The 15,300-nt window shown below is 44.9% G+C and overlaps 1 protein-coding gene and 1 non-coding gene across 3 annotated transcripts in view; one reads left to right on the top strand and one right to left on the bottom strand.

Moving 5' to 3' along the window:
• The window catches only part of ASTN1 (astrotactin 1), a 244,898-nt gene that overhangs the window by 216,608 nt on the left and 12,990 nt on the right, over positions 1-15,300 (bottom strand). The gene's annotated exons all lie outside the window — the stretch shown is intronic.
• LOC118613034 lies at positions 4,310-4,428 on the top strand. Its single transcript, XR_004955330.1, has one exon. It is a non-coding gene; the product is annotated as a 5S ribosomal RNA (ribosomal RNA).

Raw genomic sequence — 15,300 nt, 5'->3', positions numbered from 1 at the left:
ATCTCTTGTGATTAATATCGCTTGCACAATGAACGCCATCTGAACAAAGATGAAAATCATTATTCTATCTATAGTCCAGCTAATGTAAGGGCTCAGGTTAGCATCTAATGGTAATTTGTGGGCAAGCGTTTCTACTTATCCAAAAGGGTGGGGATGCATGCGTTTAAGGTTTGCCCTGTAAAGGTCTAGTTTATTTTTATTTTTAATGTGGACAAAGTGAGACAAAGAACATTTTTGTTTTGCTCCAGACTATATGCTTCTGAAAGCTATATGAGGGTAAGGAAGAGGTCTCATTTACCTTAGTTTATACATTGTTCTAGTCAAGAATTCATCCTGGGTACCTACTGTGTATTAGATACCAGGGGGACAAAATCATCTGTGCCTAGGACTGTGCTGTGTCCATAGTAGTTACCCAGATAATGTGGGTTGAAAGCATTTGTTGATTACAGATAACAGTAGCAGAAACAAGGGCACTGATCTCTGGACCCACAAATTCTAATCTATTGCTCTAACACCTCAAAAATTCATCCTTTCGTGTACCTAGCTGGCCTCCATGCTTCCAAGGAGTACTGAAATCTGCAGATTACTAATGGATTGCAAACATAAGAATGTCATTTCATCAACACTAAATGGGTTACAGTTTCATTTCACTGAGTGCCTTCTTGCTTCCGAAACGCGGGCCAGGAAGGCAGCAGCACCTAGCTGACCCCTTCACCGCTCATTATCCACTCCTGCCCCATCCCAAGGCCTCATCAGCAATTACAGCCCTGATCCTGTTAGAGAACACCAGTCTCCCACCCCTGCAGTCCTGACTCATGTACTTAGGGGAGCGACCTCACCGGAGCGGAGAATCACAAGGTGTCAGAATTCCAACTAGACAACCTGGTTCCGTTCTTGATGTGGGTCCACTCTCAACCAACCCAAAGGAGTGAATTTAGGCCAATGCTAAAATTGGTGTGTTTCAGTCTTGCTATTACTCAAGACGAAATGAAAAGAGCTACCCTCCTTAATACTTTAAAGGAATATGAAAGAGATTTATTGTCTGATGTCTGCAAAACTCCTCAAAGAAAAATTCAGTGAAAAATGATGGATTTTTATTGCTTAAAATATTGATTTTTTTTCTTCACGTTTTAAAGATGGCTTCACGGGATGCTACTATAGAATGCGAAGAGGAAGTAGAAAGAATGTGCACAGGAAGGAGAGAAACTTTAGCAATAATAATCATTCTCCGCGAAAAGGGATAATCATTATTTTCCAGTGAGTCGTGAGCAGTGCCTCGGAAATCCCCAGAGGGATGTCCGAGGCTTTTCGTAGTGGTTACTTATAACCGTGACCTGAGAAGCCACACGATGCCAGGGAAGACATTACAGCAGATGAATAATGAGAGGGTCAAGCGCATGAAGAATGAAGGTGCAAGTCTCCTCTCTCCCCCTCGCTCCCGGAGCTCTCCTCACTGCCCTCTGATGCGGGTCTAACAGAAGGGCCGTCCCCGTGATGCTGAGAAGCTCTGCTACGTTCGGAGGGGCAGGTAGACGTGCTTCCTGCCCCAGGTTGCGGCTTTCGCTTCATCACCTGTGTCTCAGCAGCAAGGAGGGCCAGCTCGCATCACGCTCTGCGCATCTAGGCAGATCAGTGGCCCCGAGCCAGCTGACGGGTGCCGGCATTCATTTGTGGACAGAGGTAGAGCCCATCTCAAAGAGGTGCACTCACCACATGAAGACGGTGCCTGCCTATCCTGCCGGTACCCCGACGCCGGTCCCTGGCCATCCTCTGCCCTCCCAGCCCCGCTGCCTGCAACCCCAGATCCATTCCCTCGGGCAGCAGTCCACAGGAAAAGAGACGAGCAGGGGTGACCGTTGGCATTCAGACGACAGAAGCTTGGAGGAGATGACATCTGGGCTGTGGCACAATGCACGCGGCCCACGGCCCACTTGTTTCTAAAAGGAGAAACCCAAGGCTCAGCGACAGTATGCGATTTGCCAACGAGAGTGCGAAAAGGCCCGCGCGGGGAAGGAGTGGGACTGGGCTGAGCTCGGACATCTGGTCACCGCACTCTGTCCGTGACTGCCCTACAGTCTCCGGGTCTCGCTTTCATCCCCGTGACGCAGAGGCTTGGACTAAATGACCTTTAAATACTTTCCGGTTTTGATGCTCTAAAACCTGGTCACCCCAAGTGTGTCTACAGCTTGTTAGATGTGTCATCGTGGTGCCCACCCCAGAACTACTTAAAAATACTTGTGATTTTAATAATATCCCCGGGCGATTTGTATGCACATTAAGGTTTTACAAGTATTGTTCTAGAACATTTTATCATGGGTTTATAATCATCAGCTCTAACGTGGGGATTATAAAGTAAAGCAAAACAAATCCCAGACTGAATGACCTCTCCCCTGGAAGAAAGTATCACTGTTGCCCATTAAGAGGGCCTGACACTGTGCTACACTTTGCCATCAGATTAAATCCCGTCCTACTCAAGGTTTTTCTTTCTCGCAGTTTTCACCCATGGCAGGCGCCCCATGCCTCAGAAGTGACTGATGCAGTGCTTGTGGCTCTTCTCACGTGGTGTCCTTTTTCGAACATATCTCAGCTGGATCGCCTGAGGGTCTGTAGTCTTATTCCACATGGTTAAGGGTCCCAACAGACAAATCTTTAGCCATTTCAAAGTCTCGCGAGAAGTATCAAACCGTGGTTTGAGGCAGCCCTTCCTTTCTGGATGTGCTTGTGAGATTGTAATATGACTGAATGTACAATGTGGCTCTGTTCACCTGCCGAGAGGTTAGTAAAACAATAATAAAGAAGTCCCGTCATCCTCCTTACGTAGTCCGACGTTGCATGCCATTCAAATAGAAATGGACAGATTTGATCTCTGCACTTAAGAAATTAAAAAGGATTATACAAGGGTTTCTTCACGTCAGTGCTACTGACATTTTGGGATGACAGTTCTTTGTCGTGGGGCTGCCCTGTGCGCTGGGAAATGTTTGCCGGCCTCCCTGGCCTGTCCCCACTGGATGCCGGCAGCAGTCGCCACTCGGTGTGGCAACCAGAATGTCTCCAGAGACTGCCAAATGCTCCCTGAGGAGCGGGGATAGCCTCATCCCTGGTTGGGAACCACTGGTTTAGAAAACGCAAGTGTGGACAATCGGGAAAGGCCGAGGAAGAAATCTATGGGGATGCGATTTGGAAAAGCCACGGTGTAAACGCCGAGCAATCATATCGATGGGCAAAATCAGCAAAGAGGCATTAATAACATGTGAGTCGACAGGCCGGTGAAGATGAGAGGAGGGACTGTGAGAGATACACGACTCAGAAAGCAGAAACCAGAAAGAGGGACGGGCTACCTGTAGTTCCGGCAGACATCTCTTCCTGAAGGGCAGAGGCCCTCATTATTAACTGAGACATTATTAACTACGATGGAACGAATGTAAGAGACAAAGAAAAGGGAGCAAGGACGTCAGGCAAGAAGGGTTGTTACGATATGAAAATATCACTGGGAAGTATCAGTTCTCAGCAGGTCGACCGCACACAGATTCATAAATTCTACAGCTGGAAAGGGTGTCAGATTCACCTTCCCCAACGCCGTCATTCTCTACATAACCCAGAGAGGCGAATGCATTTGTCCAAGGTCACTGTTCCCTAGAGGCAGAACTCGAACATCTACCCCAAGGCCTGTGAAAGCTCAGGCTCAGGACTGCTCTTGGTTGCCCAGGACCCAGAGCTGGACCTGGAGACTATTGAGGACCAATGATATCTGTGCAAATTGAAACTGGATCTCTCATAGCCTAATACTCTTTCGACTGTGCCTTCTGCCTGTTGTGGTTTCTAAGGATTTTTAGAGTGTGGAAAATCTGTTAATGAAATGGTAACTAAAACAGCATCCGGTCTATCTATGTGTCTTAGAACAGAAACTAATAAGGATAGAGTTTAGTATGCGGTTCAGACACCTCAGTCAACGGAGGGAGTGTTAGAGCGGGCAGACAGATGAGAAGATCCTGATCAACTGGCCAGTGACAGAAGGAGGTGGCTTCCAAGTACCACTGGCAGGAGACGGAACTCTCCAGAGGCTGGAAGGGGCCTGTCGTGTAGTACTCACTTCTCTATCCGGCCGCCACCAGAATGGGCTCCAGAACCCAGCCCACATTAACCATCCCCAGCAGAGGACAGAGCTGAGCCATCAAAGAAGATGAGAGACACCACGCCCGAGCCAACATATCCTGTCACCTTAAAAAATGCTAAATTTGGTTTATGCTCAAGGTGAACATTAGAGCCTGCAGATTGAGATTATAAATGTCCCAGCTCCAGAAAATCTTTCATCTACGGACATGCTACCCTGAACAAACCCGATCCCATCTGATCTCGGAAGCTAAGCAGGGTCGGGCCTGGTTAGTACTTAGATGGAAGACCACCTGGGAAGACCAGGTGCTGTAGGCGTAAAAAATAAAATAAATAAATAAATAAATAAATAAAAAATAAGGGATTGTAAGATGACAACGTCCTTGCAATCTGTGAGGTCAACCAAGTGTTGCGTCACCTAAAAAAATAAATAAATAAAATAAAAAAAGAAAAGAAAAAAGTCTCTCTACTTGCAAATGCTGAAGATCTTGTTCCATTAGACAAAGTTTCACATGCCACCAAAGACAGAAAGGTTTAAAATATAACTGCTGGTTCAGGTAACACACTGGCTGAAACTCATTCTCATTCGACTCCAAGTCAGCGAGTCAGAGAGTTAACGATACCGGGTCCTTCGCGGTGTGGTGGTGGGAATGACGTGAAGTCACTGAGGAATCTCTGGTTTCCGACAGGCGGAAGGAGGGAACGCAGAGAAGGAGGCTGAGCATCCAGATATATTTAGAACGCTCGGCCATTTTGCTGAGCTGACATGGCCCCCTCTTCAACTGGACTCGGACAAATAGCTGTGTCCCGAGGTGGTTTTGTCATGCTAATGTGCTCGGACAGCTCCGCTTCCCAAAGATTTAGAGGTTTCTGTGAGTTTGTTTGCACCGAGCTGAGCTTCCTTAGAAAGCTTTCATTAATCAGGATATAACTGAACAGAGAGGGGCACTTGGGAGCTACCTGATTAAAGGCAGAGGAGAAGGTGCAGTTTGGGCGGAGTCCAAGCGGGTAGCAAGAAGAGGCATCTTGTCGGTGCCAAACACTGTGCCAGCTTCCCAGAGTAAGTGATTTCCTGCAGTTTTAGGAGAGAAGCATTATCTTTCCTATGCAGATGAGGCAGCCGATGTTCAGGGGCTTTGAAGAAAACTTGGCTGTGGTCATTGAATGAATAAGTTTAAGCTCTTGCCACTTCATCACGCAGAAAAGCTAGGAAGGAAAGGCCAACCCATTGAACACCCTTCCGAGTGTGAGTTATTGCCGGAGCTCGGGATCTCGCGGGCCTCAGCAGATGAGGGCTCCTGTGCATATTCTGTGCTTATCGAGCACCTGTGATGAGCGGAGCACCGTTCTGAGCACTAACCAAGATGAAGGTCTAACGAAAGACACATAAAAATAGTCCCTCCTATACACGAGCTTGCCATCTAGCTGGAAGGGAAAAGTAACACAGAGCAAACAGTTAAGTGATATGAAATAATGCGAGCTGGATAACAAGAATTATGGGACTTAGAGGATGAGGAATATTTCTGTGAGAGAGTGCAGTTATGGGAGGTCTTTACCAAAGAGAAGGACTCAGGCTGAACTTTGCAGAATGATTAGCATTTCAGGGAGTAGAGAAGGGGAAAAGAACGATCTAGAATGAAAGACAGGCTATGAACCAAATCAAGACCAATGCATTTGTCCTGCACAGACGCTTAGAGCTTGACTCAAGAAGGTCACTTGGATATGGCATTGGGGACAGTCTTGCTGGAGCAGACACAGTGTGGAAACAACTGAGAATCTTGACTGTCAAGAAGTCTATTAGCGATAATAGGAAAACCGGTGAGTCTTTAGGATTTAGCCAATAGTAGTTATTGTTTTAATCTTACAAGTGGAAGCCTCAGAGTGGACAGAAACACACTGAATTTGTTGGCATAGAGCAACAAGAGGGTACGACAAAGCCCGGAAAACCTCCCCTCATCTACCCTTGGTCTGTTCCATCTAAATATCCCAAGCACTTTCACTGTGTTCTTTACCAGGGTATTTAAATAAATCTTTTGGGAAGTTCTCCATATACAGCCGAGGGATGTCCACATTTGGCATAAAAAGAAGATAATACACTTGTAGATAAGCCACAGCTCACTAACCACCAAATGAGTGAGACTATTTCCAAATCACTCCCATTTTGAGCCCCAATTTTTTTCCCAATTGGCCGTAATCAAAGAGAATCCTGAGAAATAAACATAGGGCTTCACAGCCACCTTCGAGTGTGCAACTGAATGAATGAATGAATTCTGCATCATGGTGATGCTGTAGGCGATTGTGGCACAATAAGAAATGTGTACTTGGTCTCCATCCCTGGGTCCTGAACAGAGCTCCTAAAACCCTCATATTTTCCCAAGTGATCAGAAGTGTCTTACACACAGCTCCTAAATCCTTGAAATTTCCTTGGTGATGGGACATTTTTGTTCTAATGAGGTGACTCTTGGTGGGCTCTTAGATGGTGACTGTTCACTACAGAGGTCAAGCCGTGATTGGATGCTTGGAACGCTCAGCCCTCTGCCCCATCCTCTGGGGGGAGGGAAGAGAGCTGGATGGAGACTGAGTGAACAATGGATCGTGCCTACATGATGAAGCCTCCGTAAAAATCCCTAAAGTATGAGGTTCAAAGAGCTTCTGGGTTGGTGAACACATCCACGAGCACGGGGAGCAGCATGGCCCAACTCCACAGAAACAGAGGCTCCTGTGCTTGGGACCCTTCCGGCCCCATCCTGTGCACCTCTTCATCTAGGTGCTCATCTGTCCTTTATCCTGTCCTTCTTAACACACAGATAAACGTTAGTAACTGTTGCCCTGAATTCTGTATACCATTATGGCAAATTGTTGAGAATGAGAAGACAGTTATAGAAACCCCAATTTATAATTGATTGGCCAGAAGTATAGGTGACAATCTAGGACTTGTGACTGGCCTCTGAAGTGGGGGACAGTCTTATGTCTCTGAGCCCTGTCCCTGTGGGGTCTGCATTAACTCCAGGTTGTTAGAGTCATGATCAAATTGTAGGACACCCAGACAATGTCTGCAGAATTGGAAAATTGGTTGATGTAGGGGGAAAAAAACCCCACACATTTGGTGTCAGAAATGTTGTGAGTAAAAGAAAGTGTTTTTCTTTCAGCAGTCAAATACAGTGAAAGTGTTTTTGAGAAGAATGAGAGTTATGCTAGCTGAAAACAGATCTGTCAAGAATCCACCACAGCTGAGCGGACATGACCATATTTTTAACTACCTTCCCTTTCCGGAGTACACACAGAACCACATAGTCCCGGGTCACGTGAGCATTACCTGTCCCGCTAAAGCATCCCCTGTATTTAGCCCCAAGCTGCCTGGTACAAAGTGGACACCTTATACGTGTTGTACGGAAGGATGAATGACTGACTGTCCCAAGCACAACGTGACCCAATTTATCACTTTATGGGAAACGAGGCGAACCTCCTTCAGCCAGCAGTGTCGGCAAGAGTCCGCTCACAGACGAAGAACATTTTGCAAAGGGCGCAGCACACTCTCCTCTCCCCGTTTAAGTATGCATCCATCACGCGCACGTGCATTCCTCGGGCACCCGTGTGTGTGTGTGTCTGCCGGCTGTAGTTCACAACCATTCTTTACCATCTCTTCCTCATCAGAGTTCTCTCTTCTCAGTTAGGGTTGTTCTCCCCATTGAACAGATGGCTAAACCAAGAAATGGGGACACGTGGAGCTATGTCCAGGCGCGTGCTACGGTGAGACACTTTGCACAGTTAAATGCAAAGTGTCCAAGACTTCACAGTGCTTGGGCTAAGAGCACAGGCTGTGAGGTCGGGGGGACTGAAGGATGAATTTTCTCTCCCCTACTTTCTCGCTGTGCGATCTTAGAGAAACTACTCTTACGAAGCCGTTGTTTCTACAATAGTCAAATAGCACTCATGTCATAGCATAGTTGTGCTGCTTGAGACCATGGGTAGCGTCCTTAGCATAGGGCCCGGCACACAGAGAGTGCAGGGGGTGGCGGGGGTCCGTGCTCCCACGCCTTTGGTCTCTCTGCCCGTGCTTTGCTCGTGGGAAGAAGAGAAACGGATCTGAGTGATGAGCACCGGGACAGATCTGAGCCGGCAGGGCTCGGGCCCTCCACTCCCAGCTGTTTGTTTTTGCTTCAGGCCTGAGGAAAGTACACCTTCTGCTCTGTCCTGTGAACTCTGCAGGGGTTTATCTGGCAGGGCCAGCTCTAAGTCCCAGGAAGCCAGGTGTTTGAGAACGTGACGTTAGTTGAAAAGAATGTTAGGCAAGCCTTTTGATCATATCTAAGCCATGGTCTCCCAGCCTAGTTTTATCAGTAATAAAGGTGACATTTCCATCTCCAACTCTCTCCTGTCTCTGCCTCTCAATTGGTTTTGAACCTGGGAGAAGAAGTGGGTGACCTTCATTGGGTCCACTCAACCCTAATGGGAAGTATTTCACAAAGGGCACCTGGGGGCAAAACCAAAGCCTAGCTGTCTCTCTTGCCTGTATGAAGTCACTCAACAGGTTAGTTTGTTGCCAGTGTCATTACAGCACACAAGACTGTACTGGATTCCACCTGCCAAGTTAGTATGAATACATGAGCCAATTTTCTAATGCTCCTCATGTGTCTACCAGCATAACAATAGCCACAGGCGACTGTTCGCATCATTATACCATGAACCCCAGCTCTAATGGGTATGTAAACAGGCTCTGATGACAGCTCCCTTTGGTGATATTTATTCTGTACGTATTGTTATTCGGGGCAATAAAAATAATGAAAATAATAATTACACATTACCAGCAAATTTACAAATTCTAGGCAAAGTGGTCAGCATGTGGCTCGGCGGTCAAACTGTTGTCATATCTTTTTAAATTATGCTGTACTGTCAGTGGTTATTGCATTATGAACAAACCCATGAGAAATAAAGGAATCAAACCAGAAATTAATAAACAAGTAAAAGCCAATGCGGAAATAGAAGTTTGTGTTAAACACAGTTTGTAGGCTTCACATTCAGACAGCAGACCCCTCCCCCCATTATTCCAGAGCACCCCAAGAGTTGGTACTACTTTGGAATACCAGTTGATGTAGAATGATCTGGAAAGCCAGGGAAATAAAAAACATAAAAAGCATGACAGAAAGACTGTTAAGTGGCAACTAACAATCAAACGGTCCTTTATACATTACTGCCACTTCTTATGCCCAGGATTTTATATAAGAAAAAAAATAGAGAAACAGTACCTAGTAGTCAGCGACATTGAGTCTACTTTCCTTGAAAAAGACTCTGTTTAAAAAAACACTTTTTTCAAAAAGTATACCACATAATAGAAAACACTTTTGTTCTATATGGAGGTCCTTATTTAATCTAGCAAATTCCTGATTTCTGGAAGGACAATAAAACTGGGGGGGGGGGGGGCTTAATTTAAACCCTACATTTCACCAAGCTTTCGCTCCTCATGTATGGGGGGAAGTCAGGATTCTCTGAGCCAGGAGAAAGGAGGAGGGAAATATAAAAAGAAACGCTGAGTTTTCAAGAGTCACAGATTATTTAAAGTGATTTTGACTCCTGAGGGAGGAGGAAAGGCTGAGAACTTGAGAAGACAGATGTGGTCAGCAAATTCCATTCCAAATTAAACACAAGTCCTTCTAGCCTTCTGCATGCCCCTCATGGCTATCTAAACTCCGCGAATAGCTACCCTGCTCCAGAGTTCTCAGTAATCACCTCTGCACAGAACTCGGGAGAACGTAAAACTGCCAGACGGCAGCGTGATTTACGTGGTGACCTGAAAGATGAAAGCAGTTTTTGCATTTTTATTGGGGAAAACCCATTAACTGAATAATTTACATTTCCCTCTCACATCTCCCTCTAGTACGAACATTTCCAAGTTTTTGTCAATGTCCAGTCTTAGGAAGAACATTAACTTTCAGCACCACCACCATAATCATCCGTCTACATTGTAATGGGAAGATTATAGAAAGTCAACTTGGCTATGTTCAAGTGCAGGGACTTTGTTCTAGACTTGCCCATCGTCAGCCTGCTGGTTGGAGGATGCAGAAGGCTGGGAGCAGCGCCGTGAAGCAGTGAAGCCGCCCGGGGAGCCAGCCTCTGAGAGGCACCCAACAAGGTGGCCAGGATGAGGTTAATGCTTCATCTTTCCGAATCACGCATTTCCTTAGATTCCCAAATGCCACTCATTCAAGGAATTCCTTCATAATTTAATTTTGCCGCATCCAGATACCACCTAAAATTTTAGACACTTAACTGTTTTTAAATTAAAATTATTTTACATGTTTTTTTTTTTTTGCTGAATCTGAGTCTTAGTGACAAAAAAAATTAATGAAATTATGAGTTTGATATGCCTACTGTTTTCTAAAACATGTTTTCTAATATATGTTTAAATGTTATATCTTTATAATGTAGCCCAGGTACTGGCTAAAAATATTCCTATACCAATGCTAATTGTTTAGCTCTGATTATTCATTATATGTGGACCAAAGGTTCATCCTAAGAAGCTGGGTGAAGTGTATCAGGGCATACTCTACACTATTTTTGCTACTTTCCTGTAAGCCTAAATTATTTCACAAATAATCAGTTACCATTTATTGGGCTATGCTAATACTGAACAAGGTCCCACAGGTAAATAAAATATCAAGTTTCTTTGCGCCTCTAGGTTTGGCTAGAACTTTATCACCATGGAAATTATGGTTATTACATGTTTCCACAGACGATAACTTGCTGTTGACGAGGTCACGAGAAATTCTGGAACATGCACTCTATGCTGGATTACGAATAGTACTGAAGCCTGAAGCCAAGACGAGAAAGGAGCTGGGGGTGGATCCCAATGGTTTTGTGTTATTTACGAGCTGGTTTAACATACTGGAGAACAGCCCTGTGTTTTAGGGGCAATCTGGTCCAATTTGGAGGTGCCACAGTTTTCAGATGCTTAGAACAGTTATTAGTGAGCTCTCACTGCACACACAGAGTCCACACAGGGGATGTTGAGGTTCTAGCTCCTTCCCACAAAGACACTTCGGACTGGAAAAGAACATCCCAGCAGGTACGCCACAGCGCGCTGGTATGCCGCGAATGCATCAGCCATGAGGTGATGTTCACCTTCAACGCTTGGGGTAACTGGTGGGGTCTGTTGTAAGCCACAGTCCCCGAACCCATCACCTCCAGCCATGAGAGGACATGAAGCTAGTCCAGGGAAAAAGAGAGAGAGAGATCTCCTGCCATGAATGAGTCCGAGAAGCACTGCCCTAGAAGCTTTCAGAGGACCTTGAGTCCTCACGTCTCTGAGTCTCCAAATGACTAATGCCCAGGACTGCACAGTCCGGGACCAAGATTTGAGAAAGTTGGATTACTGACTAGATTTCTTTAACGTGCAACCTTAGAACAATCAACTTTCATCTCCATTCCTCCGGTGGTAAATGAAGGTAAAAATGCCTGGGTTTTAGAGCCTGTCTGAAAGTAGCTCAAACTCTCCCAAGTGGCTCTAGAATAATAGCCATCCTCCTTGCTTTTAATCCCAGGACCCTTGGGGAACAAGCCAAAGTTGCTTTAAATGTCATAGCCTTTCAACCGGCCTCCCCTGCAACCTTTAAGAAATGATGACAGTATGTCTTCTAGGCTTACTGTATATCCAAAATCCTGAAAAAAAAAAAAAGTGATTAAAAAAAAGCACCTCTGAAAGCATTTTTAAGCGCCATGATTCGGAAAGTCTTGATCAATCGCATTTCCTTCCTGACTTTTAGAAATCTCCCACATCTAATTGGTAGAGGTTACCACGTGTCTATAAAGCTCTGCCCTCCAAGGCAACCCCAGGATACTCATTAAAACTCAGTGACAAAAAAACAATGGAGCTGGAGTAGAAGGAGGAGACCAGTTATCTTCACTCATTCCCCCATTCGTTCATCACGTGTGACTATCAGATACACACCCGCGTGAGGCTCGTTGGCTAGAAAAAAAGCAGGCGTACGAACCAAGATGCGACTCTCTGGGAAGTGTTGTAACAGAGATATAAACCAAGGCCTGCAACACGCACACGAAAGATAATGAATTCTCCCTGGGACACAGAGTTGGTTCCCAGCAGAGGTGCCATGTGAGCTGGATCACCAGTTCTCAAACTTCTCAGTCTCAGAAACCCTTTTCATTGTTAAAGTTCCTGAGAGCCACAGAGAGCTTTTGTTTATGCAGGCTCTAGCTATCAAAGTTTATCACATTTGAAGCCGGCACTGAGAAATGTTTTAAATATTTATTAATCCATTGAAAAACAACAACAAGAAACCCACTCTATGTATGTTATATAATAACAGAAGTCATATATTTTATGTAAAAGCAATATTTTTTTATGACAAAAGAAATAATGAGAAGAGTGGCACTGTCATATATATCGCAGTTCTTTAAATATCCAGCCGAATAGAAGGCAACTGGATTCTCACCTCTGCTTCTGCACTGAATGCAGTGCGAACTGTCATTTTGGCTGAAGTCTATTAAGAAAAGCCTGCCTCACACAGAGATGAAGTCACCAGGGCAGGAGCATTTTCACGGCCATTTCAGAAGAGTGTGGATGTTCTCTGGTAGTACACCAAAACTCTGCAAGCATTGCTGTCTTAAAGGCGAGTGGCAACGTGGAAACAGAAACCACACATTGAACGTTTTGTACGTTCTTCATTAAAACTCACTACCCATTTGAAATCCGAATGTACTTTCTAACTGACGCATGGTTTGGAAACATCACGCCCTGGGCATTTTGAAAGTACTGGCTTGTGAATTGGCACAGATGTTCCGAATGTGGGCACATTTCACTACCCGGTATCAACAACTTTCCTTCATTACTGGTCTCCTGAGAAACATCCGTAAGTGTGGGCAAGCTGACAAGCTCCCTGTGGCATTTACGGGTTTTTATAATGTGCTTTTCTTTAATCTTGAAAGCTTGGATTTTATCATTGGCTACGAATACTGTCAATTGTTTTCTAAGCTCACTTTGCTCATCTTAAAGAACATGTGGGCCAAATCCCCAAGTCTGAATAAGTACAGTCTGCTTGTTCTTGCAAGTAAAAACTGTGATATGAGACAAAAGCAGATAGTTCGGCTCGCAACTCAATCACACTTCAGCTTATCAAGGCGCTTTCTACATACTTCTCATTTTGTCAGTTAGATTATTAAGAGGACACACACTCAAATGTCAATATTTAGTAAATTAATAATTCATATTGCTTCACCGAGGCTACCCCAAAGTAAAAATAGATTTTTACAAAACTGTGAGTGTGGCGCAAAGGACAGTGACTACGAGTGTGGTTTGGAGTCACTGCATTAATTCCTGGTAAGGTGCCTACAGCTTTTCTCATCGCTGCTTTTGCACCATCGGTATAAATATAAACTCAGGGAAAAGGACAGGTAATACCTTGATATTATGCAGAACATAGTTTCCACAGCAAAGAGTCTCTGGAAAGGTCAAATGCATCCATGGGAAGATCTGTGAACACCTGAGAACAACCGAGCTAGAGCTGAAGATGGCTCAGGAGCTGGTCTGGTAAAGTTCGACATGCATTCAGGAAGCACATGCCCCATGACAAGCAAGCATCGTGCTGGAAGCTGAGGATACTGAGATGATTAAGAAAATGTCTTCCTGTAAGGATCCTTTTAGTCTCATGGGATAGGTGAACGCGGAAGAGAATAATTTTAGAAATACTGAGTATTACTAGAGAGGTAGGCATGGAATGCTATGAGAATATAGGACCCACAGAAAGAGGAAGTTGTATTCAAGATGTACAGTATACAGAAGAATGAAAGGATTTAGGGGAAAAAATAAAAGAGACGATAATAGGTCACAATACTTGAAGTACAAAAACGAGCTTGTTGAGGTTCCTCTTCCCCTCCCCTCTCTCCTCAGCTCCAGAAATGGGCCCTGGATGCAAAGCTGACCAGTTACCGCATCCCCCCTGGCACAGAGACTGATCCAGGGATGGGCAGGCCTAAGTCAATTCACCCAAAGAATTGTGGGGTGTAGCTTGCAGAGGGCTGCTGGGAGACAGCACTCTTTTTCCTTTCATGAGAGAGCTCGCAGAAGCATTTCCAACTTCCTCTGGACCTTCTCCAGGCGGATGTGATGCCTGGAACCGCAGAGATCTAATGACCATGCTGAGGATGCGGCTCACATGGAGAAGGCCAAGGCCGGGAGAATGGCATTCTCACAGTTACGGGCCTGAGAAGCCTAAGCCTGATTACCATTTCATTGACCGAGTCTATGAATCCCCTTCATCGTTACCTCTGTTCCAGTTAAGTTTTCTCTTACGTGCAATGAAAAAAAGTCTCAACTGATATGAGGTTAATTTGAGATGGTGCTAGAGAAATGAAGCCACATCCTGAAGGACCTTTCATGCCTTGCTAGGACTCCTGAGCCTCTTCGGCAGGTCCTGGAAATCGATACAGCACCGTAAGTTGGGAACCGGTGGGGCTTCTGAAGGTCCCTCCAGCTGATCTGGGGAGGAATCTTTCTACTTTTATGTCCTGGCCACATTGGATTTCTTCCAGTTTTACAAAGTACCTTCTTACCTATGAAGAGGTTGTACATTTCCCAAGAAAAGGAGACAATTTCAGGGAGGATCTGCAGTGGCAAATGTAACAGCGGGCCATGAAGATGAGGGCAGGTGTGTCCATGGGACTTAGCCTTGGGGTAAAACGCAATTAGTGCGATGCAGTCAAAAGCCCCTGTGAAGGCACTTGCTAAGAGAGTACATAAGCGGATATATGTATATATATGTATATTTATGACAAGAGAACCATGACTACATCTATAGGCTGAACTGAAAAATCTAGGGAAAAGAAGGGGAAAGAAATACTAAAGGTATAAAAGAGAAAAATAACATACGATGAGGTCCCAGAAGAGAGAATTCTTGGTTCTGTGAAGAGGATGTACCTTTTTTATTTTTCACTGTATCCCGAGAGCTTGCTCTCAGGACCAGTACTTAGCAGCTGCTCAAAAAGAATTGGCAGAAAAAAAAGCTATTGTGTGATGAAAAATTTTGGCAAACCTCACGAAAACACATTCTTAAAACAGCTCTCATTTCTGAGAAACAAACTAAAATGTATGAATTCTTTTTCGTTTCATGACTAACAAAATGATTCATTGCTACAATGAGGTATTTTGACCATACTGACATAAAACAAGTATGAACATTC

Source organism: Rousettus aegyptiacus, unplaced genomic scaffold (assembly GCF_014176215.1).
Source record: "Rousettus aegyptiacus isolate mRouAeg1 unplaced genomic scaffold, mRouAeg1.p scaffold_m13_p_17, whole genome shotgun sequence".
Classification (NCBI taxonomy): Eukaryota; Metazoa; Chordata; class Mammalia; order Chiroptera; family Pteropodidae; genus Rousettus; species Rousettus aegyptiacus.
The sequence above is the reverse complement of the archived record's forward strand: the minus strand, read 5'-3'. Positions and strand labels throughout refer to the sequence as shown.